The sequence below is a fragment of the Columba livia genome, chromosome 4, assembly GCF_036013475.1.
Source record: "Columba livia isolate bColLiv1 breed racing homer chromosome 4, bColLiv1.pat.W.v2, whole genome shotgun sequence".
Classification (NCBI taxonomy): Eukaryota; Metazoa; Chordata; class Aves; order Columbiformes; family Columbidae; genus Columba; species Columba livia.
Window position 1 is genome coordinate 25,024,536 of NC_088605.1, and position 27,129 is coordinate 25,051,664.

The 27,129-nt window shown below is 43.2% G+C and overlaps 1 protein-coding gene across 9 annotated transcripts in view; it reads right to left on the minus strand.

The window, feature by feature from the left end:
- The window catches only part of RBM47 (RNA binding motif protein 47), a 78,800-nt gene that overhangs the window by 26,973 nt on the left and 24,698 nt on the right, over positions 1–27,129 (minus strand). The window contains exon 1 of one of the 9 annotated variants that reach the window (XM_065060736.1): positions 17,119–17,971. The exons of 6 other annotated variants lie outside the window; for them this stretch is intronic. The gene's annotated coding sequence lies outside the window, so the exon portion shown is untranslated. Of the gene's footprint in view, positions 1–4,439; positions 4,622–16,499; positions 17,047–17,118; positions 17,972–27,129 lie in introns of those variants that run through there. 2 more of the 9 variants (XM_065060735.1, XM_065060737.1) reach the window with 2 other exon arrangements.

The following is a 27,129-nucleotide window of genomic DNA, read 5'->3' on the forward strand; positions in this document are numbered from 1 at the left end:
TTGAATCACCAGCAATGAGCAAACTCATGGGAAAATGGGAAAAATTTCTTTTGAAGCCTGCTGACTGTAGTTTCACAGCACAGCTCCCACTCCAGAGAAGCCAATGAGAGGTCACAGTGGGGTAGATGAGAACCTTTCTGTAACACCAAGGAACTCACTGACCCATCCAGAGAGATCAGAGGGTAGGACAGTAAACTGTTACTCTTTATAAGTTCAGATGCAGCCCGTGAATTTTAGTGCTGCAGGTTTCGAGAGGCTGAAGGTACTGGAGGAATCAAGGAGGGAGGTGCAGCATGGTAGTGTGAGCTCCATGGGTCACTGAAAGGCACCTGGTGGCCATCTCCTGTAGCTGGCAGGGGTAACCAGCCAGCACAAGCCAACCATATACCAGCCAATTTTGATAATTAAAAGGTTCCCAGCAAATAAAATTCTCACTGGTCCCCTCTGGGGCCTTTTTGCAAAAGAGAGCATCACAGGGGTTTGTGATACATGTTCACCAGAGGGAGGATAAAGAACTCCAAACCTATATATTTACAGCAGGCTTCCAGAATCAGGGTATGAAAATGAGTGTGGTTAGCACACGTAACCCTCATTTACTCTCTTCCGGCAATTGCTCTGCCCACAGTAAAATATAAGAATGTTAAGTGAAAGAGCTTTTCCTACAGCCAACGGGCAATCATCTCTGGTCGGGGCATGAACTTTTATATTTTTGTTCTTAATATCTTATTGAAAATAAGACAATGAACATCACTTGGAAATTGTTTGTAAAAAGAGATTATCAGATAAGGAAACTGACACAGTTCCCTTCAGAAACACAAATTTATTTTTCCACCTCCCAGTAACATGAAGGAAAAATTTAGACTAGAGGAGACTAAATGAGCTGTAGAGGAGTTGACTGTATCCATTAATTCTGCTGTCTCTTCCATTACATTTTATTACACGCTCACAACTTTCATGTCTCAGAACACCAATTTATCATCAGGGCTAGAAAAAGCAGATTTTGATGGTGTCAGCAGAGTCTGAATTGCCATGCACAGAAAAGATGTCATTGCCAAAGAAGTCTGTGTTAAGCAGACCAAGCTTTATCCCAGTCCCATGCTGCCAGAATACCTGGGACAGGACTTTACATAGTGAAAAGCTGCTGTGACCGAGTCACCCTTTGGCAGTGTGTGCTGCCGTGAGTTGGGAGCAGGGTCACACCTCTTGGCCCATCGCCCTGCCTTGCATGGCACACTTTGTCCCTGCAGCCCAGCGCAGATTCGCCTGAGCTGTCACATGCTCTCACCTAACCAGACCTTGCCCGTACACCCGGCCCCTCCTCTGCCAGTATCTGCATCCTGTCTGCTTCTCTCCACAGGCAGGCAGGATTTGGGCTGCAAACCTTTTGGCTGAGCTTTCTTCCCAGCGGCCAGCATTATACCAGAACCCAACTGTTGGCACACCGCTCCTGAGCCACTGCAGCTTGCTCTGGTTTTGTGCTGGTTTAAGCTATGTGACCTACAGGACGCTGCTCCCTGTCTAAGATGTGCTTCCACAGCAGGGGAAACAGCATGAGTTTGCCTGTAATTCCACCAAACATGTTATGTACAGCACAGGCAAGGGCCAGAGCTGCGCCTATACCGAGCCACTTGCACAACGCAGAAACACAAACCTAAAGTAAGCTGCTCTTGGTATGAACTTTGCAACCCTGTGGTAAAACCACCCACCATAATCAAACATGCTTAAATAGTAAAAAGGCACTTTCAGCTCCGTGGCTGCACCTGGGCTGTGGCCACCAGCAGTGTGGGGCTCCTGGGCACCATCCCCCTGACTGCCAGTGCTGGCCCAGGTCACTCTGCATGGCAGAGCCAGCCTAATTAAACTTGGAATTCCTCAAGAGCTGTGTTATTGGGCAGCTCTCACTAATCATAGGAAGGTGATTTTTTTTTTTTTACAGGACCACACTTCTGCTCTAAACTACTTCTCTCTTAGAGAAAGACCTCAGGAATGTTGACATAACTTACCCCAATAGATATTTGACAAGATAAAACAGGTGAAGTGTCTGTGATTTCAAGGACCATAATAGCTGAAATGTTTAGGAACAAGAAGAATGATCTGAGTGGCTGTAATTATTAAATCCATCAGTTAAACTGCTCTTTCCCTTCCTCAGGAAATCAAATGTTTCCACAATGACCTAGGATCTGCCGCTCTTGAGCCACACACAAAGCCTAAGTGGGACGTATAACTCATTCAGGATGAACCTAAGCCCCACACTTCCTATCTCTAGGTGAAGGCTTGTATCTTCAAGAGGACATTTCCAAACTGGTAATAAACAAACCCTTGAGTTTAGCCTCAGAAGCTGCACAAAAAGGTCTTGAGACAGGAAGATCCCTTCCTTTGGCTGAAGGAGGGGTTGGAGACACAAAATGAGCTTTTCTGAGCAGTATCTGCACCCTCAGCTCTGCCCTATTTATTTCTCATATTTCTTCTCTTCTGCAGGGTAGGTGCATTTAGACCCTGGGACTGCCCAGGGTAGGCATTGTGGGCAAGCCCACCTTGTTTTGGGGGGAAGGAGAAGACTCCAGATAAAAGACTCTGTACTCTGCTGCCTTTGGGTCCAGGGAAGAGACCCTGGCATGTTTTAGTCATTTGTAGAGACATAACAATGGCAATTACCATCCTCAACTGTTGGGCATAAGTAATACTCTCCATGCACCTGGGACATTGCTGTTTGCAAGGAGCAAACCTGCAACTAAACAGGAAATTGCAGCTTGTCAATGCATTATCTGGGTGACAAATGACTGTAATCCCGCAGACACAATCCCATTTTTTAAAACAAAACAAAGCAACCAAAACAAAAAAAACCCAAACAGACAAATAACCAAACCAGATCAGCCAACCAACCCAAAACAACAGCAAAAACCATGAACAAAACCAACAACAAACAGTTAAATCTTCTCAGGAACTTAAGAAGGTCAGTGTCTTATTGCCCTTCTCCAAACCACACATGGTAAACTCCTAAATGAACTACATCTAATTGGTGGGAATACATATGAGTTACATTTTAAAGGTAAGCATGTTACCAAACATCCAGAGAAAGCTGCTACAGTCTCCATGCAACTAAAATGGTTGAAATCTGACCTTTCTAGGGTTGTGTGCTGTCTTCAGAGCACCAGAGGAGGTGAGCAGAGACCTCTGTTGGAGAACATTTGCCCTTCCTGCTATGTTGCTGGAGATTATTCCAGAAAATAAAATGAATAATGTTCGCCCAGTCTGTTCAAGTCTTATCCTATTTGATTCACCAGTACACGATTTAGCACAGAATCTCTGAATATGAAAATGCAACATATTGTTGTCTAGTACACAGATTAATGTGGCAACAACCAGGTTGTCACTTGTCCCTCATCTGTCCAAATACTTAGACTTCCACATCAACCTTGAGGACTGAATTTTCTATCCGTAGAAGGGATTATTTTCTCTGTTTATATTTAAGACCGTATGTGAAGACATGGTTGAAATTTTGTTGGTGTATAAGTTTATCTGAATGAAGCCAATTCACCCTTGGTGCCACATTATCATGTTTGACACCAGGGATTTAATTTAACTCGTCATATGTTTCATAGAATGAAACTGGTGCTATGTACAAGACAGCACATCCCAGAAAAAAAAACAAAGTCATCAGGTAGTGCATTTCCCTTGTTTTGATGTTTGGCCTTTGTAAAATGAAGCAAAATCTTTTTCTGAAGATGTGCTGCAAGACCAAAGAAGAGTAGTAAGGTTATACTGAAGGTTTAGACTGCTTTTCTTTGGAAACTCTGAATTCTTTTGGGAACACTTATTGTTAAAAATGAAACCCAAGTGTATTAAAATTGCCTGGCACATTATTTCCTAAGTATATTGATGATGCCAACAAAGGAAAAGTAATTTCCTTATGCAGTCACTGAGCTATGTCATTTCAGAGAGGAAAAAAATGTAATATTTTGAGTTCATGTATTTACTCCTGAAAAGATAATTTTATACACGTGAAACAGTTACTTTTGGTTACATAACGTTAAAAGAGCAATTGCAAAGTACAGTGTGACGGTTGTGGTACGCGGTGCAGGAGGACACTTGTGTCCTGGAAGAACAGGAGCCTCCACGATGACTGCCTCTTTCTAACAGACACTCAGTGGTACTCAGGGCACGGTCAGCTTCACAAAAGAAACTACCTTCCCATCTAAAGCATAAGACACTCTCTTGCATTTAGCAACTAGGACGAGAGATTTCTCTAAAACAAGGATTTTCCATCACCACCTCCTCTGTGAACACCTACACTGTGTTTTATGGCATCTACTATTGCCCAGGAGGCTGGAATAGGTGCCTCACTGATCAGGCTCCCTCCCATACAGCCTGCATCCCTGCTAAATACCATAGGAAATATAACCATGACCATAATACCACCACAAGGTACGGTTACTAACCTACACGTCGCTCCTCAGCCGCCTGAAGGCTTGTGCCCCGCTAAGCCGTCCCGTGCCTGGTGCCACTGTCACTGTTGCGTCCCCAGTACCCAGCAGGACAGACCTTGTGCTTTCAGATGCTCTTTTACTGAAACTATCAAGGGAATCTAAATTATTACAACCCCTAACGACAACCGGAGCTGACTAAAGGGCACTTTACAAAAGGTTCCTCCCTGGGTACACTGTGATCGTATTTCGCCAAGAGTAAGCAGCTTCTCTCCTACCTCCTCTGGCCAAAGTTCAGCACGTCAAAGCGAACAAAGTCCAGCAGTAGCTCATGGTTACATGGCTAAAGCCACTCCAGCTTACCACAGGTGCTCCAGAAGTGCAGCTGCTGTGACACTCAAAACTCACAGGTATAAACTACTGTAAAATTTGGAAGGGGAGGGGGTGCAATTCAGCACAGAAGACAAAGAGCAGTTGACGCTCTAACTGAGCAAACAGGCAATAAATAGACTCGTTGTCTTTGTCTGGGAGTTAATTTCCCTGTTTGCACATCCTAGCACTTGCATGCTGTTCCTGGTTTTGCTGAATGTGTGGTGTTCCCAGCCTGGTTTCCTAAAAACAGCCCCACACCCCACCCCAAGCATACGAGCTCATGCTGTGTCTGCCAGTGCCCCTTCTCCCGGTTCAGACTTCTGGACAGGCTGGCCAGCTGCAGGCAAGCAGCACGGGGATGGAGAGACGTCTCAGAGCTCAGGTGGCTTTAGGAGAACAGGGCTAACCCAGAGAGGTGGAATTTGCATCCAGCTGAGGGAAAGGCAGTTACAGGTGAGCTTTTCCCCACCCTGCAAAGCAGAGGCCAGCAGGGCTGTACAACCTGCCTGTGAGGGCACCCACGGCCCCAGCAACCACCCAGCCTGCGGGAAGGGGTGCAGAGACCAACGAGGGAGGAATGCAAAGGGTGGGAGAGCGGAAGGAGCTGGGGATATGGGATGGAGCTGGAATTACTCTGCATTCCTATGGTGATACTATAGAAAACCAGACTCAGTAAGTTCTGCTATTTATAGATCAACTGGTTATAATGATGTTGAATCCTCCAGTCCTTGTCTGTCAAATTCACACTGAGGTAAGTAGGAACTAAGTATGCTCAAGGGCCTTTGAAGACTGTAAAAGTGCCTTGACATTGGCCTGGCAAGGTCTGACTTCAAATATCCCTGTCTTAAAATGACAACATATTAAAAAAAAAAAAATAAAAAAAATCTGTCTTTCAGACACAAAATTTAATCATTATATTGCCCAACTCACAGAAGCCTTATCAACAAAATTATGCAAAAAGTGCACAGTTACATTCTAATTCTGAGTAAAAATCAAATTTCTGAGACTATGCTGCACTTTCATTAAGCATACAACATTTTTTAACTAACCTAGACCCTAAAATGGTCCTTCTGTCTTCAAAACCACTAAATTTAGGCTTTGTTAAGTATACTGCTGATACAAAAGTAAAGTTACTGGAATGTCACAGAAGTAATGAAAACATCTGAAAGTGTGGCCTGCAGCAGAGAGGGGACAGGGGGCGGGGAATGATTTTTGCATTTGTGGAATGGGGAGATATATGTGGAAAACCCTGCATGCTGGTTTTCCTATTTTCAGTTTGGTAATAGAAGTGCTGTCTCCAGAGAAAGCTGCTTGCTTTCCTTCCCTCCTTCTCTAGAAAGAGGACAATACATACAAGGAACACAAGGGTTTGAAGAAGAAATTGGTTTCCTTATATCTTTTTCCGTCTTTCAGTTGCTCTTTACAACAGTGTTTAATTTTAAGGCAATAGTAACAAAGCAGACTTATTCAGAAAGAGCTGACCTTCTAATAAAACAAGCAAGAAACATCTAGGATAGGTAGAAACCTGAAAAGTCAATGATGTCTTTTATTAAAGATGTATAAGGAAACAATCCCACTAGTTGTCTGCCTGGTGGTTAGGAAACCCCTGGCTGCATACTATTGTGCATTTATATTATTTCAGCGAAGGGAAAGCCCATTTTATTTGTTATCCCATTACAGGGCTTTGTTTCTGATGTTCTTACTCTCAAAAGAAGAAAAAGCACCAAAATGACATTTTGTTTAATATCAAACAATGCTCTTATTTCCCATCAGAACAGGGAAATCAAGTCTTGCTCAACTGCACAGCTAGAAAGAATGTAACGACATTTAGACTGGGCTTATGAAAGAAAATAAGGAACAGCATGAAAGCATGGAAATTTTATAATAGGAGCAAAGGAGTTTCTCTAGGTGCCTGCCAAGCTGGGAGCACAATGTTTTATAAACCCCAGTGTCAGTTCTTAGCTCAGAACGAGGAACCAACATCTAGAGATGTGGTTTGGGGAAAATGAATGAGTTGCAGTTTGGTGGCAGAGTGGCACACAAGGGTCCCCAGCTGATGTAGCCAGGGCACAGGTTGCTGCTTGGGGTCTCAGATCTCAGGTGGGTTCTCTGCCCTCCTGGCTGCTTTGGAGCAGTTCTTTCTCTTGGTTTGGCCCAGAAATCACATCCTGGACATGAAAGTTTAACTGAAATAGTGAGATCTTCTGAAAACTTTTGGTTCTAATTGTGTGCTCTCCACCAAAACTATGTTTTGTTTAAAAAAATTCTCAAAAAGCCATAACATAAGCACACAAACTCCTACTTAGCACTTGTCTCTTGTGGAGGAGCTGCAGATACTCCCTTCTTAAGGAGGATCGCATTTATTCCTGCAAGGGGAAGGTGGAGGAGAGTCCCAGTGGAGGATGGGCTGGACCACTGCCTGTGCTGCAGCTCCATTCAGCCTGTGAGAGAGCAGAGGAAGGTACATGTGTCCTTTCCACTGCCTCAGCTGCTGAAACCTCTGCCTGCTTTGATCCCTGGAGCAGCTCAGGGCAGTCCCATGCACTCTGCACATCCACACCATGCGACGGGTCAATTCTCCAGGTCATCCTCTGTCCTCGTCTCCTGAGCATCCACAGTGCATCAATGCTTGATTTTGGGCCCTCTTTTGGACAGAACAACCAGCTGTTCCTGAACAAGGCCCAGATGTGGCTCCAGGGATGGACAAATGGACTAGCCCATGCCAGGTGTAGTTGCCTGGGCTAATGCAGATCCTCTTTCAAGCGGACACCTGCACCCACAGGGGTCCCTGTGGGACTCCACGCTGCAGCCAAATGCACACCCTCAGTTCCATGACACCCCTCTGCTACACTTTAGGAGCTCACAGCTAACAAAAAGCATGTGAGAGATGATAATGATGACTTAGGACTAGGTGGGTCATCACAGGTGCTAGAGAAGACCCGGGACATCTGTTGTGTGGATGAGCCAGCCTGCTCCAGAGGGGTTACTGGAGCAGCACAGATTCTGATATAAACCATAATTTTATATTCATTTAAATTAATAAATTATCTGCTACCTGCTACCTACATTTTGTTTTCCCATAAGCAACACAGCGTAGTTAGTAAATGTAAGTGAAAACTACTGGTTACAAAAGCTACTCTAAACAAAAATAATATCCAGTTCCAATAAACATGGAAATCTGAGGCACAAGTTGCAAATGTTTGATGTCTTACCTCCAAACTTCGTGTGATTCTATTGAAACCTGCCAAGAAATACCTACTCAGGTAGGTTCAGCTGAGGCAAAAATCGTTTTGCTTGGAAGTGGAGCAGTTCTCTGAGAAGCAGGCCTACAGCTAAAAAGTTATTTCATTTCTAAATATGAAGAAACTCACATTTAGCATTGCAGCATTTTGAGGGAGGTGTAAACATTAATATACACATCCCCATGCCTGCTCTGCTCACATGGGCATTTGCAGTGCAAGTGGTTAAAAAAAACACTAAACAAATAAAAATGAAGCCTTCCCCCAGGAAGGGACAGGCAAGCAGAGAAAGAACCACCTCATGGCACAGTCTGCCACCGAGAACATCACATCACCAAGCAATACAAATGAAATACTGTGCTATTATACCCAGCTTGTACAGAAGTGTCCTGCTGGTAGCAGGTGAACGGGAAGGTCGTATTTCACAGTCAGATTTCAACAAGGGGTTCAGGCTTTGGAGATGAGACACTATGCAAGAGAAACAGACTATTTTAAAAAGTCAAGACAAACATTTGAAGAAAACCTTCTAAAAAGAAACTGTCAGCACAGTTGTGTTTACGGGTCTATTCAACCAGCAAGTAGCTGGCTCATGGATTTTGAGTGCAAGCAATGATTTAACATTTTGACCCGAGCAAGAAATCAGAACACCCCAAAAAACAATGAAGTCAGTGTCCTGCATTTTTACATGGTGGAAGTTATTTTAATTGCCATATAATAATCTGAGGAGCTGCAAAAGGCTGAATACATCCCACTTCAATACTAACCCAGTCAACACTGGTCATGTGTTTGCCTTGTGCCCCTCTCATCAAGGCAAAATTACTGTCTGTCTACCAGACCTGTCTGGTGATGGACCTGAGCATGGAACCACCATGCACCTGCCCTTTGGACAGAGTGGCCTGTAAGCTGGCCTGCAGCTCTCCTGGCCTTTGCTGGGCATTCTTCTTGCTTTTAGGCCTAGGGAAGGGGTCACATCCTCCTGGTATTTGTGTCTGTTCTTTTTCACATGAGCAGCTAGAGGAATAAATGAGAAATAAAGCATGCTCCTGAATCAGAAATAAATCCTGTTTGAAAGCTGACTTGAACAGGTGATCCAGACGGGTACATTTTTTCTGGTGATTTTTTTTTTTTTTAAACCCACCTTCAAGCGTCTTTACTAAACTCTACATTAATTTTCTAAAAAAAACCCCACAAATATTTGACCCTATCTGCCTCTTACTGACAGAGCGACAGGAGACTTATACACACTCTATAAATTAGATGTATGACTAAAATCTGCTACTCCCAAATATTTTTATAAACAAACAGGAAAATCTATTGCGCATAAAAAATACTGCCAGTGTAATATGCTCATCTGAGGTGTCAAAAAGCTACCCTGACAGCTAAAAATTTTTAACATTTATAAAGTTGCAGAGTTGCTTAATCAAAAAAGTAGTGGGTTTGGAGGGAGGTTAAAATCGAACTAAAGTTAGATCTGGAATGGCCAAATGTCATTTGCTGAGCTATGTGCCACAGCTCCTCTGTTGGGAACTACCATCACCTCTAATATCAAAACTCCACCTGCAGATATCGGAGTACTGAGCATTAACTGTTTTCCAGAGTCAAGGTGGTCACCCTGATTAAAGACGAGTAGTACAGGAAGGTTGCATTCATTGATTCACTTGCAAATCTGTTTGTCAAATCCTTGCAAATGCCCCTCCTTACAAAAACTTGCAGATCTTGCATACTAACAGTCTGAAGGACGCAAAACATGGATATTTTCAAGTTTTCACTTCCCTTAAGACAGAAGTGCCTGCTGCCTTGACACAGAAACTAGACCTTAAGCTAGACTATCTTTCTTTTTTCTTTTTTTTTTTTTAATTACTTGGACTTCACTTGCAAAACCATAACATAAGTAATTTACACAATTATAACTCTGGAAAACCTGAGTTTAAACAAAACAGAAAACTCCCTAGAACTGGATTGGACAATCAGAAAAGCAAAAGGGAAGACACAGATCCTATCTCCCATAGCCTGGCATGGTATCACCACTCTATTCCCCCCAAAAAAAGTCAAAATGTGAGTTCTTCAAAACAATATTTTTTCCTTTTTTTTTTTTTTTTTTAAATTTTTTACATCTATAGTATAGTCAAAACCAATACCACCAGGCCTAAAATTTCAGTACCTTGATAAACTAAAGTGCCAATTAATAACTTGCCAAGCAGGGCAATCACAGACTCTGGGCACAAAGTTTTGCCAGTGTGCACCAGAAATTCTAAGATTTGGCTAAGAATGATTATTATGCATGTTTTTGAGAAAAGTCCTTCTTGAATTCTTTTTAGCCTAGTTCTTCAGTTTTCCATAAAACAAATCTCCAGTTACACTCCCAATGCAGCAAAGTATCTAAGCAAGTGAGATCAGTTTAAATCTCACCTACATTAAGACAATTAAGATGTGTTCAAAATGACACATGTGCTGGCTGGGGTGGAACTTACCTGCCTCTCCCGAAATGTAGCCAGAGGTCCTGGTAACCTCCCCACCACTGCAGTTAATGCATAGAAGAGATTTCATTGTGTTTTCACATTGCCTTGAAGACACTTCAGGTAATTCAACAATTTCTTTATTGAAACTTCCTTGTTTAAATGCAAATGAAGAGCAGAACTGAGCCTACAGTGTTGAATGAACATAAATTGAAATACCTTAACCAGATTTCATTTCCTTGCCTTCCCTCTGTTCTTCTGTAGGGCAGATGTGTCATCATGAAGTTTAAAGGAAAGCTCTCTATGCATCCTGCTTCTGTTTACAAAAGGCTGCTCGCCTTTCTATTTGCCATTTTAAAAACTAACTAAAAGAAACATTCTTCATCTAAAGTCCTTTATGTTTATGCAGAAAGCAGTCACTTTGAAAAGTGCTCACTTGCAGACATGTACATTACTCCAGTTAGTGAGAGTCAGAGCATTTGTATTCAACATCAGCATTAACTCATCAGCCATTGACAGAAAAATATTCTGTAGCAGAAAATAGCTTACTACCCAGAGCAAAAAAACATAGCACGTAGAACAACACCATATTAAACAGCTGTGCATGCCTCTAGTTTCAATGTAGGCTGTCTGTAATTATGGTGGTAGTACAGAATCACAATGATGGTTTTTACCCTGGCTGAATAAATAAATTATTCTATTCAGCCTCACAGCATAGTACAGAATGGACCAGGAGGGTCTTCATTTAATTTAGTCCAGGGTGAAAGCCCACTAGGGCTTTGCAGAAGAGAATCATACCCTGTCAGATTTACTGGCTGTTCCCTTATCTCCAGATTGTGAAAAGGAGGGAGTGTGTTGCCTGTAAGGCCTCTTGAAATCCTTTCCCCTTGGATGTGGTACAGCTGGTATTTTGGTGTGCAGAGGATATCACAGGACACCAGAAGTGGAAATATGAAGAAAAGGGATAAATCAAGAATATGGTGCTGTTTAGGCCCTTTTTATTGCTCCTCAGCACTGTTGTCCATGATTTCTACCCAGATGACCCTGTTTTGCTACTTACGGTGTTGCACAGTTTCAAACAGTGTCCCTGTTGCTAAGGGATTCTCACCTGACTGCTGATACAGAGCTAAGTTTTGTGCTTTAAGACTGATTGGCAATAAATTTTAAGTAAAAATGAAGTAGTGGTAATACCTCCGGTATCTTCCACTCTACCTAATTGTCACCATCGTTCCAATGGTACACACTACCAAGCCAAACGAGCTTTCCGTGCAGTAATCCCAGGCACCCTTTGTACATGTTCATGCAGGTGTGGTGACTGAAGAGACTTAGAGAGGTCTATAGGTACATCCTATAAATTTTTAGGACTGTATCATGAGTTTTTCCACTTGGAACTCCCTTCAGAGCCATCCTTGCCATTATGTCTATTAAACAGCCCAGGCAGGCATAGCCCTATCAGATATAGCATTTACTCATAATCATTGCCTGATGAAGCCCCTTTGGTATACAGTACATAATGGCAACGTAGTTCCTGAGGATAATGTTAGCAGGAATAAACACGATACCAGGTAGAAAAGGGGTTACAGAATCAAGACTTTAGCTGTCAATCCCAGCAACTGACACCAACAGACTGAGTAATCCTATTAAATTCAACCTGTAGCTGCCTTTAATTTTCTGTTGTTAAGTTCTTTGTTTAATTTTTATTTATAAAGTTGTCTGCCCACACAAAGTTAACTACAGGTGTGGTTTGGGTATCTCTGAGAGCTGTTCAAGTGGAAGAGCTTCACGATAGAGTGTCTGCACTGAGTATTGCTTGAAGAAGCATTAACAAAAGTAGCATAAACCAGGTTAGACAAAGCTGCTTCTGTGCATTGCAGAATGTTTAAACAGCAATTTTCCTTTCAAAGCCTCCCAAGCTTTTCAGGTGGAAGGATTCAGTTCAATAAAGCTTAGTATGATCCCAGCTGACTGTCCATCTAAGGGCTGCTGTTGGGGCTGCTTTCCGTTGCAATTACAAAAACTGCCCAGAGAAAAGAAGATCCAAGCAAGATGTGCATTTTTTTCTGGAGACCCCAAAAAAAATATATCACTGCTATAGTGCCACAGCATTTGCCTGATAATGTCTTTGCAGAAGGGAGGAAGGACTGGAATAATAACTGTTCTCTGCAGCTCTTCAGAAAAGATGAAAAGCCAGTACAGGTTGCATGTCTATAAAACATTAGTTGCTTCACTCAACAACCAATAGGTTTTGGTTTGAACAATGCGCTTTCCTTTTTAAGCTGAACATTTATTAGACACAAGAGAGTCAATCTGATGACCTCTCAAACTTAATTCCTTCCAAACAGCACTGCAGCTTTTTCTCAGTGTCTTTTGGTTTTCCCTCTCCTAGACTGGGAGATGCAGGTAAGAAGACTGGTAAATCCACATTAGTCAGGACACTGTATATGAGAAGTAAGCCTTCATTTAGTCAGCCATTTTAAAAATAACTTCTGCTAAAATTATTGGTTATTATCTCTACTTTTGCCCTCTAGTGTGTAAGCAAATATTGTTTAATATTGACAACTGTTGTTAAATATTGTAAATAAAGGGAAACATTGTGACCCACCACTCTGATCTGTGCAACATGTGACTTCTGATGAGAAATAATGTTCTGAAAGTTATTACTGAAAGCAACAAATTGCATTAAGAAATATTTTAATTGAAAGTCCATGCTGCGAAGAAGTAAAAGCTAAATCAAGATCTAAGCATTAATTTCTCATCAACGTGATTGGGAACTGCATATACATGCATCCAGCACAAAATAATTTTTGTAATTAAAATAATTGAAGTTACTTCATTTTGCAGAAATTATATTTTGTGTTCAGCTGCAATTCATGGGTTAACACTTTGCATTATTTTAGCAAAATTGAAAAGCTGAGGTTTCAGTACTTATGCTCAGCTGGAAATATGCAAGGGTAAGTTTGCTTGTCTCTAATCATCATCCTTTAAGGTTTGCATTTTACCTGATCATTTCATTCACCGCAACAGAAAGAGGAAAAACGGCTTATTGTCACAAAAATATACTTCTGCAGCTCGCTCTGAAAAGGTAAACAGCATTCCCTCAGAAAGCTTTTCCTCCTATAAAATGCAAAGATCCCCCAGTAAAATTCAAATTTCTGCCTTAAGGAAATAAACTAGTGAAATGCTGCTGGTTTAAATTGCTCCCAAAGTAATGTGAAAGAGCTATTCTGGTCATGCGGGTGTTGTACAAGCGGATAGCTATAGAAAAGACTTTCCAGTGTTCAGAGAGAAAAGCAAGGAGTTGCATCTTCATAGAAGGAACAAGAATCCTGCCGGAAACTGCAGAGCCACTTGCTCTTCTGTCTCAAGCCTAAAGCATCCGCAATGGCCATACCTAGGTGCCACGTGGCTGCTATGTCAGGGGAAAAAAATAATGACTATGAAGATCTCCACTCGAGGCACGTTCTTTAACAAAGAGGTCCAGCACAGCAAACCCCGAGTAGCCCATCTGATCCAGTTGATTTGTTGTCAACAACTTTGTAATGGGGAATCAAGGAAACTGATTGCAACATCTCACTCGTGATGTGATGGCTGCTACCCAAACAAGTACAATAAACAAGTGAAAGTTGCTGGAACGAGCACTCGAGTGCAGGAGGTGGCAGAGGCACTGCCTGGACACTCCTTGTGGCACCTGCCTGGTAACAGCCAGTTCTGCCATGTCTCTGCTAATCTTTTGTAATTCTGGTTGCATGGGGTTTTTCATTTGGCAGACTTTCCTTTTTATCGCCATCTGAATAATCAGCATCTGCATGGACCAAGTGTCACTCCTTTCCAAAGTATCCAAAGAGATTATTTGCATTTTAGTATATCCCTTTACTATAGGCATTTCTGGTTCAAATATAAATCTTTATTCTTTCCCATGAAGGGAAATTCAGAAAAGGGTCACTGTGAGATCTCTGTTGCATCTACAATGTTTTATTTTGCATAGGTCTGACAGTAACGCCTGTGTCACGGAAACTGCCTTTAAGGGTGACTCTGTAACCAGCCCAGGCTAAGCATTATTCTTGATCTTTTCTACCTGGTATATCCCTAAGAAGATTTTGCAGACCAGGCTGTCCTTGTGACCTCTGTGCAGTCACGCTCCTTTCAGAGTATGTACACAGGTTTAACCAACTAAAACTTGGTAAACAGCTGTGCTGAAAACACAGCACATGAAATAAAATCTCCTCCCTTCATTTTAGCTCATAATAATGTGTGACTATTTACTGAAACAATTCAAGTTGCTCATCATTTACAGATAGTTATGACCACCTTGTCATGAAACCTGTCTATCTGATAACATTTTTCCTTAATTCAGAGATAGAAAGTGGTTGAAGTTGCTCTGAAAGAAGTCCTCTGCAGTGCTAACAGGACTTGAAGACTGAACAAATTTTGCCAATAGGCCTATTCCTTCCATTTAAGCCACATAATCTTCCTTATAGTCACCAGTTAGAACCCTAGCTTTGTATGAAAATAGATAAGATAGCATTGTCATCACTGTCCTTTGTTTTAGATATTTATTTTTTTTAAAATTCAGTCTCTGTGAACTCTGAGATAAGATTTGAACTCTTTCTTTAGTTACTGCAAAGGAAACTTCTACATCAGTCCAATTCAGTGTCAAATAAGGGAACCACCATTCCTGGGAGGAGAGGGCAAGAATCACACATCAGCTACCACACACAAGAAAATCACATGCTTTAATCATCATCATGCTTTATGTCTACAAATTCACCAACAGACTGAAACTACAGTGCAGCCTTTACCAAAATTTTTCTTGAATCATATTTCAATCCTTTAAAGCAGATGCTTGTGGGAATCCAGTTGCTTTGTTCTCTGGTAATTACTGTCCTGCACTTTGCTCTCGGAGTTTTAGTACTGCTAGGAACTGAAGCCACACTTACACTACTTTCAATAAAGCAAATGCGTTACCATGCTTCAGTACTGCCTAACACCACTGACCATTTACGAAGCATAAATAGCATGTCATGTGCAATATCAGTTAGCAAACACATCAAGAAAATGTGTCACATCAGGGAAGATAGAAGCAAGCAGCAAGCACAGCTAGGGCCCGACACTAATAAAATGGAAGCAACAAATAAATGAAAAAAATCTCTTTCTTGCCTTTTTTTTTTTTTTTTGGCACACAAAATAGACTGTAAATAAATTGTGAATATTGAATATCCACTCATCACTTCACACCAAGCTCTCTGTGTAAACTCGCCTCTCAGGAATACTCGACAGTCACCCGGGATATAAAAGGTGATTTTGGAAGAGTTACCATGTGTACTTATATAAAGAACATCCACACCAGCAAAGCACACACAGAGGACAGTTCCTGTATGAACAAGTCAGCTTCCACCATGAGGTAGAAACTTTCAGTCACTGAGCAAACTTAAAACAATGATTCGAATCTATTGAGCTTCACCTCTTTCAGTGGCATATGCATAGTATTTTAATAGAAACTTAAATCCTGGTATTTTTTCTGTGTTTATTGTCTTGGAACATGCAAAAACTACGGAAAAAAATTAGTCATTCTGCCTATTTTTGCAAACCTCGTTCAAAAATCAGCAAGTATTTTTCAACATGAGTCACTACCCACATCCCTGTTACAATAATTGGATGCAACATTTTCATTAGAAACTCTGACTCCTTTTCCTACTCTTCGGTTAGAAGGAGAAGCCAGCCATTTTGAAGTTTGTTAGAAAACCATGAAGTTTTCAAATGCAACCATGCATTTTTTTAATATGAAGATACAACAAAGTCAAAACAACTAGCTAATCAAACATGGGTTAATCCATCCATGTTTTAGATGATGCCATGCAGTCAACTACGGCTGATGCAAGCAAATTGCAAAATAACAACGCTAACTCCTCTTCCGACTTCTACCGAATGAACCTTTGTCAAACCTTATAACCGAGCGCCGTTGCCCTTCTGCCTCTCAAAGCTGGGAAAATGGAAGCGGAAAGCAGTACCTGGGGAGAAGCCGGTGTGCTCCCGTGGGTGCTGCCTGCCTCCCCGGGCAGCCCCACAGCCACGGCAGCTCTGCGGGTCAATGTTCTACCAGGCTGTGGGCAGCCACTGTCCCACCCTCCCTGCAAACACCCACCCCGCGGGGAAGGCAGAGCCGGGGCCACAGGGGCAGAGCCAGGGCTGAAAAGGTGTCACCCCTCTTCTACCCGCCCTGTCCTCCGCAGGGAAAACAAAGCACACACAAAAAAAGGAAACCTGCTAAGAGGGGATGTAGGGAAAGCATGCCATGAAGGGAAAAAAAAAAAAATAAAGTGCATAAATGGTGCTATTAATAGACAATTTGTGGCAGGTAAATCATGATAGCCTTTCTCTATATTGTTCCAGGGCTGCGTGCAAGCCTAGGCGTGCCTGGCTGAAAGCTGAGAAGGAGCGCTTAATTTATGGGAGTACATAAATTTCCAAATAAATCTTCAGCATGAGAGCAGTCATTCAAATGACAGCTAAAACCTCAAAACCAAAATGGCAACAAAAAGACCTGAAACAAATTATAAAGTAATGCAAAGGGAGCCTAAACACAAAGAAGGGGGAAGGAAATGGCCGAGGCAACCTGCGACAGTTTACCTTGCAGGTAGAAGCTTTGCTCCTGTGTCTCGGTTTCTTGGGACTGCCTCAGAGTTAAAGCTCTACCCGTGCTAGCCAGAGCTTTCCCATTCCCAGCAAGTTAACAATTAGAAGCAGAGGGCAGCCAGAACGGGCTGGCAGCCGAGCATTGCGCTGACAAGGTGCCAGTGCCACTCCCAGAGGAGGAGAGGACAACCACCGAGCTTGGAAAGGACTCAGTGGCTGCTCCCCACCTGGGAGACTCTTTCCAGACCCGGTACACAGACGTGTGCTCTTGGAGGAGCAACAGGAAAATCTAGGCTCCATTGTGTGTCCTGTTCTTGTGATACTGCCTTGTCCATCATGGCTTTACAGGCCTGATTTGAGGAACGACTGATTTGTTTTGTCTAACCTAGGACCCCTGACTTGAGCAGTACATGTTTAATGAATGTATTTAAGGAGGAAATCTGCATCATTGGCTTCTCTAGCTAGTCAGATTAGCTACTGAAAGCTGCCAGGTGTTGCAAGAAGGAGCATTTCCATGTGCTGGGTTTGTTGGATCTCATACAGGGCTCACATAGTCTCACATAGGGCTGGGGTTGTCCACACTCAGTAATGGTGGGTTGAGGGACACCAGCCAAGTCTGGTCATGTTGGAGAGGCTGTCTCTGCCTGCTGTGCACACTGCAGCATGCTCATGGGTGGCCAGGGGAACAGCTATGTCCAGCTCGCCAGCCAGCACACACACATGATGCTGCTTGTTGGTGCAGCAGCACTGTGCAGCCAGACATGAGCAGATGTGTCACCAAAAGCAGGAGTGCCTTTCCCAAGCCAGAACCTGTGAGGGTGCTTCCTCAGAGCCCAGGGCCCAGGATGAGTCCTCAGGGGCCAGTGCCTGGCCACTGTGGCAGTGGGAGCCCTGTGGGTGCAGCCCTTGCTGCATGCCCAGTATGCTCAATGCACACAGGCCTGCTCAGCTCTCCAAGGTGCCATCATCTGCTGCAGGTCCCTTCAGGTGTGGTTTTCCCTCCTGCCAGTGTGCACTCACCTCCACTCCCCTTGTGCCTGGAACAGGAGAGGCAGAGTGGGAATGTCTCACAAATTCAGTATTTAAGGCCACCACGGCAGTACCCTGTGACTCCCTCGTAGGACAGGCTGTTGCCACAAGCAGAGAAGGCATATGGACTTCCCCACAGCAGCTAGACACAATCCTGCTACCATCAGACAACCTCTAAGACCTGGCAATGTCTTTTGCATAAGCCTTACTAATTCCCAACAGTCAACTTCTATTTCCTCTACATAAAAAACCCTCACAGCTGCTTTACAGCATCTGCTCCCAACCTGTAAGGAAGAGCATTATGGCGAATGCACAGGGGAGGGAGAGACACATCTGCCAGCTTCTCAGGCTTGAGGCAGGACACCTGCCAAATCACGTTAGCCTCTTGGTGCCTCACTGATTCCACAGCTATAAGTGGAAACAATAACAACCTGCTCTTCCACAGAGCTGGCTGGAGCCTCAGCTGTGGCTATTACCTCGGAGATCCCCAGGCAGAAAGAGGGGTCTTATCTGAAAGAGCATATCTGCACTTAAGACCCTGCCTAACCAGCTCCAAGGAGCAGGAACTGCTCATAGCTGTCTCGCTCTACCTGGTATGGAGAGCTGCTGCCAGAGAGGGGTTGACCACATGGGTGAGGCAGGGAGGTCCAGCTGTGCTGTTTCTCTCTCCTAACTGAATAAGGACTCCACTGAAGATCTCTCAGACTTTCCCAGCAAAACCTAGGGAAAGAGTTTCCGTGAAAAGGTCTGCTTTCGGCAACTTGGTGTTTCCTGGTTGCAGAAGCATTTCAGAAGACTCTGGAGGAGTGCTGCCCACTCATCTAGATCAGATCTAGATTTTATCACCCTCATGTATCGTGTTGTGACACTGCTGGTCTGATCTCTGACAAGGCTGGAAACGGAGGCTGCAGTGGTGAGATTTGGAAGTGCAGGAGCAGCACGCTGGTGCTGGGGATATGGAGCCAGCTCAAATTTAGCTTGCCCGTCAGCATAGACAAGGTCACTGCCAGTTATGAGAAGGTTGTAGAAATCCTCTCTCTTCCAAGATGCTAATACTTCTGTGATGCCTGTTAGCGTGGTATAGGTATAAGAGAGTAAAATTGTGTGTAGTGTTGACCCACTGAGGCCAAAGGACTTCAGAGAAACTCAGTTGTCAGTCATAGCTGTCCAGTGTAGCTACCATAAAAAAATGAAGGCTCTACCATGGTACAGCTGAAGTTGTATCATGTCATCCTGGACAAATAGGACCGTGGACAATTTGATGGATCCTCCCACTACATTTGCCCTTGTAGATAAGCTGATATAATGCAACAGAAGCCAAACATTACTTTGTTGCACAAGCAATAAGAAAAAAATAGATGATTTTCCCTACAGCTACCACTTTGTGAAAACCCAATCTTTCATTCATGCAAGCTTGTGCAAACTTTTGTCTGCTTTTCAGAGATCAAACTCTGAATTAAAATCATTCAAACCCAACAACTTTTACCCTTCTTTGGAACAAAGTAGTAGCAGCAGTAATGTTTTTATAGGGTGTTACATCCGAAACCAAGTTGTGAACATGAATGACTGGATTTAAGTACCGTTATGAGGCATTTCCCTGAAGTGTTGATGCCTTCGACTCTTCAACAGGCTGGGGTAGACTGAGATAAAGAAATTTTCCAAAGGTCATGCAGCAAGGCAGTACTACACCTGCAGTCAGCTCTGCAGGTATCATTGCCCGTGTTCCTGAAACGGGTGTGGATGGCTTTTGACCAACCCAAATTTAACATGCGTCTTCTGATTTTCCACTCTCAAGAGATGAAGTTTTCACAACCGAGGGCTCAGAGGCAGATGCTTCTCAGGAGGCCAAGTCTGCCCCTGTGTTCAAAGTTCCCTGCACCCACTTTTGCAGATAACTGGGGATGGGTTTCTGATTAACGCACCACTGACAGGGGGGACTGTGACCCGCAGAAACTTGGCATTTCAATCCCTTCTCAGCTCACAACCTTTGTCACAGAGCACAGGTTTCAAGGGCAACGTAACACTTGCATATTTACTTACTGCAAATGGAGGAGGTGCTGGGTTGCACAGCACACAGACTGTAAAGTCAAACATTAATTTAGTACAGACACTGTATAACTGCAGGCTGGCTTGAGAGTAAGCAAAGTAAATGATACGGACATTAAAACCAAAAAAGCACCTAAAATTCATGGGCTTTTGGGAAAAAACACTTTCAATGAAACACCAACTTACTTACAAAGTGTTAGCAGCCATAACAATAAAAAGATCAAACAACAAAGCTATAATGTGGGCATCAGGTAACAGAAGGGGAAATTTCTATGAATCTTGAGTAGGGTTTAATTTTGTTCTAGTTCTCTTTCAACAGATGCATCCTGCACGACAACACTTGCTTTGGAAAACGTCACAGGCAGATCCAGAGGAGCTACTGCAGGGGTTTTGAAAACTTCATTTTCCCAGTAAAGAACCTCCTGATATGAGGACATGGTGCTGCCGGGAATATGTTCAGACTCATCCCTAAGAAGCGTGTTGAAACCGCCTCCCCAGGAAATACTGGAACAGCACCGATCACCTCCAATGGGAGCTACGTCCCATCCTCTGGGGCAGAAGGACTAGCAACTACCTGCTGCAAAAGAAACAGGTGGGAGGGGAAAAATAATCACTGTGAGCTGTGGAAGATCTTTATCGTACAGGAAAATAAAACATGTGAAGTGTGAACTGAGAAGGTTCTTCAGCAGTGGCCTGAAGGTGGCACACGTGAGGACATCTCTCCAGCTGTGGCTTTGGCTGGGTGTCCCAGCTCTTGAAATGGTACCTGGCCATGCTAGCAGTGCAAGAGCTACAGCCCTGCCATACCTACCCATCCCTTTGGTCCATAATTTAGTATCTTGTGCTGAGATTTCAGACCAAAATGCCCTGTAGATCTTCATCTACAACAGCATGAGTCCTCAGCACTGGACGGACAAGGTAGCCCTCCAGATGATAAGAAGAAAAAAGTAGCAAGGGAACTATTTACAAAATGCTTCTGCTAGCTGGTCCCAGAGCTATTTTGCTAGTGGTTTCACTGGGCAGAGTTTCATTCATCACTGCTCCCTTGGAGGGAACAGGCCTTGAAAAATACATGAGATATGTAAGAAAACTTGCTCATGATTCACAGAGAAACTGAATGTTGATGGGAAAGAATAATTGCAAGCAGTTTCTGTAGAGCTGATTTGCTAAACATCTGGCTATCAAAGAATGGGCAACAGTGGTACAAAATCATATGCTGCCAGGCTAAAAGACTCCCTAAAGACAAGACACGTTATTCAAAAACACAAACCACCCTGTCCCACCTTTCTTGTTCACTTCCTTATTTGCAGCTTTCTTGCAAAAATAGTATTTCAAAACCTTATCATCCAAAGCTTTCAGGGAGAACTGCCTATTTTTACTTTATCTGTGTTTTGTTCAACCACACTATGCTAGTGATTTAGCAACTTCACATTGCAGACAAATGTTTCAAAATATTCCCCTCTCTGTAGCTGTTCAACCGCTTTTACATGTATTGCTGCATTGCATGATGCCACCCACAGTCGCGCTTAGGAAAGGATCATGTTGGAAACGCAATGGTTTAAAATCACAGATGTGCATTCCCCATGGGTTTGATTTTAGTGTAAAAGTCCCTCAGCTAAGCTTTGTTGGGATTTTCCTGATGTGACAGTTACTGATAAGGGAAAATCTCAGGCTCAGGCTTTGACGGTGCTGGTTTAGTCAAGATCCTCAAGAGGCAGTCAGGGGGTCTGTGTGGTTTGGGTGCTTGAGCATTGTCCCCATAGTGCCCATGGTCCCCTGTGTCTGCCTGTGCAGCCTGGGAGCAGAACAGCAAATGAGCAGGTTGGCAGGGGTTGGGCAGGAGATGTACCCAGGAGCACCCGCAGCACCAGGAGTGCCTGGCAGGCACGTCTGCTCTGGCCAGCCATCAGGACGGCACTGGGAGCATGTAACAGTGTCCGTAGCGCATGGGGGAGTGCGACAGAATGGTACCCCGGCAAAGCTGGAGAGCTTCTCAGACCGTGCTTGAGCCCTGCAAACACCGGACGAGGGCATCACCAGCCCAGGGCACCACCAGCCCAGGGCACTGGCCACCCCAGCGCTAGTGACCTGCAGCAGCCAGGCAGGGACCACAGGGAATCCCTCGCAGTGGGTGCCATTTGCCACACAAATGTGTTGCCAGACACAAAGGACAGGTAGAAAAAAAGTGGCTTAGGGCTAAAGTATTTATAGGTTTCTCTGACTGTTGCTTGCAGAATTAAGAAGTTTGAAAAATTAAACATTCAAAATATCAGCATAGAGTTTTAACTAATTTTCTCCTTTAAAGGGGTACTACTGGGAAGAGAGATTTCTTCCACTTACATTTTGGTTAAGGTTTTTTTAATTATTTGTTCAAGTACACGTATTATGCATATGAATTAACACAAAGTGGTACGTGACTTTTTTCCCCCTTGTAGTTCCTTGAAGATAAGAATAAAATTGTTTATTTTATACAGGAGAGTTCTTGTATAAAAATCTATGGGATCTCTGCCTATCTCTCTTTATCTATTCTCTCTCTTTCTATCAAGACACATTAGGTTTTAAAACTCTTTGGGAGATCCAACTGAGTACATGGAGCTATGAAAAGTAAGAATTTCTAATAGAAGAGGATGACTGTGTTGCTAACAGTGTCTTGATTCTACTCTCCTGGACTTTAACACTGGAACTGAAACTAGCCTTTAGCCATTTTAATGATGAGCAGTCTTCTTAGCACTGTCTTTAGTGCCTTATATTAAATTTGGGCAAATATTTGTCATCTAATTTAGTGCCTACCATTTGATGACAAGAAATAATCCTCATCAGACTGTAAGTGCAGCTAGTTGCTTTGAATGAACCCCAGGAGATAAGTAACGTTTCTATTTAAAAATAATGCTTAAGTGCATACAGAGATTTTATAGCTGAATGGAAAAGCTCGGACTGAATCAGCCTTTCCAACACATACTGCCAAGCAGATGAATGAAATATTGTTTGTTCTTATTTGCTTTGCTGAGAATCTCAGAGGAGATATTGATACAGATCTCTGTAAGGCCAGTTCCTGAGGACTGTACTTAAATATTTGGAAACTATTATTTGCTGCTTAATTATCTCTATGCAACCAACCCCATCCCTCAGCTTCAGCACACAGATGCCTTTTACAGCATGACTGCCTCATTGCCAAATTCAAGGCACAAGGAAATTACATTTGTATATGAGTGGGATGAAGGTCTGAAGGGCCGATCCACACTGTGGACCTCTTGCTTTGTGATTTTCCTGTCACCTGCCCATGAGAAGTGTCCGGCTGCCTCTTGCTCCTCTCTTCTTGGGGAACCCCAAGGTAGAGTGAGGGTTCCTGAAACAGCTGGAAGGGAGGAGGGTGTCTAAGGACAGCATTGTGACTAAGACATGGCTGGAGCTAGACCTGCAACCACAAAAATGTGGTGAACTTTTAGGGTGCTTAGGATGGAGTCAGGGACTTGATAATTGTTTGGAAGGAAGTTAATAGAGAATCTCAGAGATTAAGAGGCATGGTTCAGTAGGAACAGGAGTTGTGAACTGCTTATAGGGCAGGTGGTAGATGGAAAGGAAGGTGGGGCAGAGCTGGAAGGCATCTTGCACGTAGACAAGATGGGAGGAAATCCATAATTTCTGAAGGGAAGGGAAAAAATAGGACGGGGCAACCCAGCTGCTGAGGTGAGGTAAGGTGTCTTGGAGGGAGAACTGACGGGAGACAGTAATGCTGGTGAGAAGTGAGAAAATGCACCGCCTACAAGGGGAAAATAGGGGTCGAATTGGAAAGAGGAAGCTGTAAACACAGAATATACAGATGCTGTCTCTAAAGAAATGCAAATGAATCGGGTAAAATAATAGTGTACTGAAAGAACATAACGAAAAGGACAGTTAGCCCCTGGGCGAAGGAAGAATTGTTGTGCCACCTGCTTCCAACCCAGGCATTTGGCAGCCCTGTACTTGGTGCTGGAAGCCACACTGGCACAAAGGTGAGAGAGATGGAGTCCAGCTAGAGAGAGGAAGAAAAGAGCCGGAGGTGTCAGCGCAACAGAGCGTGACCACAGAAAAACAGGGAGGTTAGAGCCCAAATCACTTGTGTTGTGGAGCTGGTCCTGGGGCAGGGGTGAAAGGAGAAGCGGGAACTGGAGGGGTAACGGTTCAGAAAGAAAAATAAAACAATGAAACTTTTTCCTGTTTATGATAAAAATAGCCCCAAGCAGATTTTCGTACTTATTAAAAATCTTCACATAAAAGGAGCTTAGGAGAGCCAGCAATACACTCTCTACAGCAGCTACATCACACGTGGAAATAAAATATATTGCTAAACTTGTTTTTTTCATATGTAAGGACTAAAACCAGATATCATTTACTTGTATGCACACAAAACCAGTAATACTTTATGCTTGTAACGTTCCCATCCATTGTATGAAAGCTGGAGAACCAAGTAACACAACGTTCTGTACCAGAAAACCGCAGCTTTTAGCCAGTGTATCAGTTTTCCAGAGTAGTTTTATGGTATTTCTATTTTTTTAAATCTTCTGTTAACACTCAAAGTGTATCTGTTTCTCCATGCAGAGAATGATTTAAGAGAAAAATCTGTAGTGCCTACTGTGGCAAGCACATTGATGCATTTTTTGAGACCAGTGGCAAAATGATCTGCAATTCTTCTGTCCAGAGGCTCACAGCATGGCTAGTGGGAAAGTCCTGTTTCAAACTCACAAGTTATAAAATCCATCTTGCTCCTATACATGTTTTTAGAATTCAAAAACCTTTCACTGGATTCTGCAAAATTCACATTTCAACCTTTCACCTTAGGCCGACACTGTATTTCGATACCTGACATGCAGAATCCTGCTCTGCACACTGCTATGGAATCAGGAGCTGTGGGATACATGTATTTCTGAGGAAAAAAAAGAGAGAGAAAAGAAGTGCTATCTACTTTTAAGCACAGGTGCAGCTGTTTGTGGTTGGCTGGGTCTCAGTCCAGCTTACCTGCAGGCTAGACTTCAGATTTGAGGCTTGGACTTGATTTATGTTAAAACTGGAATTACGCATTTTGCTCTCACTAAGCTTTGCACAAGACAGAAGGACTCTCAGGACCAGCTTGTTCTTGCAATATTTCTGCTTAGAACAAAACCTCTCTGAGGACAACAGTTTGCACTTGAGTTGGGCCACACCTGTACTAGAGCCAGATCTTTGGCTTTGTAGATTCAAAATGGTCTCCTAACCAGCAAGGATTTAAACACCTGAAATTAAAGGATGCATTTGATTCAGTACAGCTCCATTTATTCCATGTGGATATTGAAGACTATTGGAGTTCTTTGCCTGTGTCGTGAACTCCTATTTGGGTTGTTTTTATGGTCCTGCACATCAGTTATGGAAAGAGAGATTTTTTTAAAATTTGTAAACACAGACGAATAGATGTATGGAAACTGTTGTTCTGAAATAACATACATTCACAGAACTAAATGGATGTTACAGACCACTGTGAAGAGAGATGACAAATCATATTTTAATGATTACCGACACTCCAAGCATCACCAAATTATGATAAAGATCTTAAAAGATACCTTAGAAAAGATTGCTAGACGGCTCAGAGTCATCTAACACTAATGAAATATCTGATTCCGAAACCAAACAAAACATTGGCAGTCTAGCAATGTCGAGAAAGGCGAGAATGGTATTGCAAACCTGAAAACAGGATTTTTTCATAATTGATTTTACTCTCCTTTTTCTTTTGCAACTTATTGCCTGAATCTGAACTCTAACCTGATTGGTATTTTGGAATAATCCTGGTGTTGTGCAGTGATAGTCAGCATTTCATACTACATTTGCACACTTGTAGGCTTTTAAATGCTATTGATGGCTTATACTTGCACAGCCTTTCCATTCAATGAATCCCAGCTCACTTGCTCAAGTATTTTCACATGGTGTTTTCACCTTCTTTGACATACAGTCAGCTCTGAAGGAGAACACAGTGTGAAATGATTGAAGTTAAAAATAAAACAAAAAATACTTGGTTTCATTAAGATTTTTCTGGGAGCATTTTAGGAAATAGAATGCATTTATCTGATCTCATGTGTTAGCTGGCTACTCATTAGAAATGTAGAGATGACTATGTTTGGGAAACAGAGAGTCTTGGTCACTTCTACAGATTTTCTTCTTATGAAAGTAAGGCACTGCCTCCAAGAATATCAGCAGCAAACACCATTCATCCTAGGAAAAGTCGGAAACCTCTCATCTATTTCATTATTAAAATTTAAAAAAGGATCTAGATCACAAACAGTGTTTGCATACCCTCACCCGTTGCTCAGGGAGGAAGTAGGGACGCATGACTGCTTGGAAGTGAAGAACTGCAGAGGATGAGAACAGGTCCAGCACAACAAAAAGCAATACCTCTGTTGGGTTTGGGGGCCGGTCAAGGCTGCGTCTGTAAATTTCCTATTTTCACTTACATTTCCTTCAGTAAAAATAATAAATTACCTCCTGCTAGACACTGTGTCTGTCTGAGCCCAGGTGAGAAGTGCTATTGCAGCGTCTTTTGCAGAGCTGCGGCACGCAACCAGTGAGAGCCTGCCCTGCCAGGCGGCACCACCTCCAACCAGCCTCATTCCTCTTCTGGAACCTCATTTTTGGGTTGGGGCACCAGTTCAAGAGCCAGGCTTGAGAGCCTGCCACCAGGGCAGATCTCCTGCCATCCTCCCTTGGGCTGAGTGTTCGCTTCAAGGGCGGCCGTGAGGATGCGGGAGGGCGGCAGGGGCCGGGGAGCACCCTGCTGCCCCGAGCTGTCACCCGGCACATCCAGGGGAAAGGTAAGGTGTTTCTTCACATCAGGCTTTTCTCAGGAATGAAGGCAGTGGCATGTTGGAACAACGTCACTTCTAGATACAAACAAGTGAGGGCAACTCAGCCAGTCTAAATAAACAA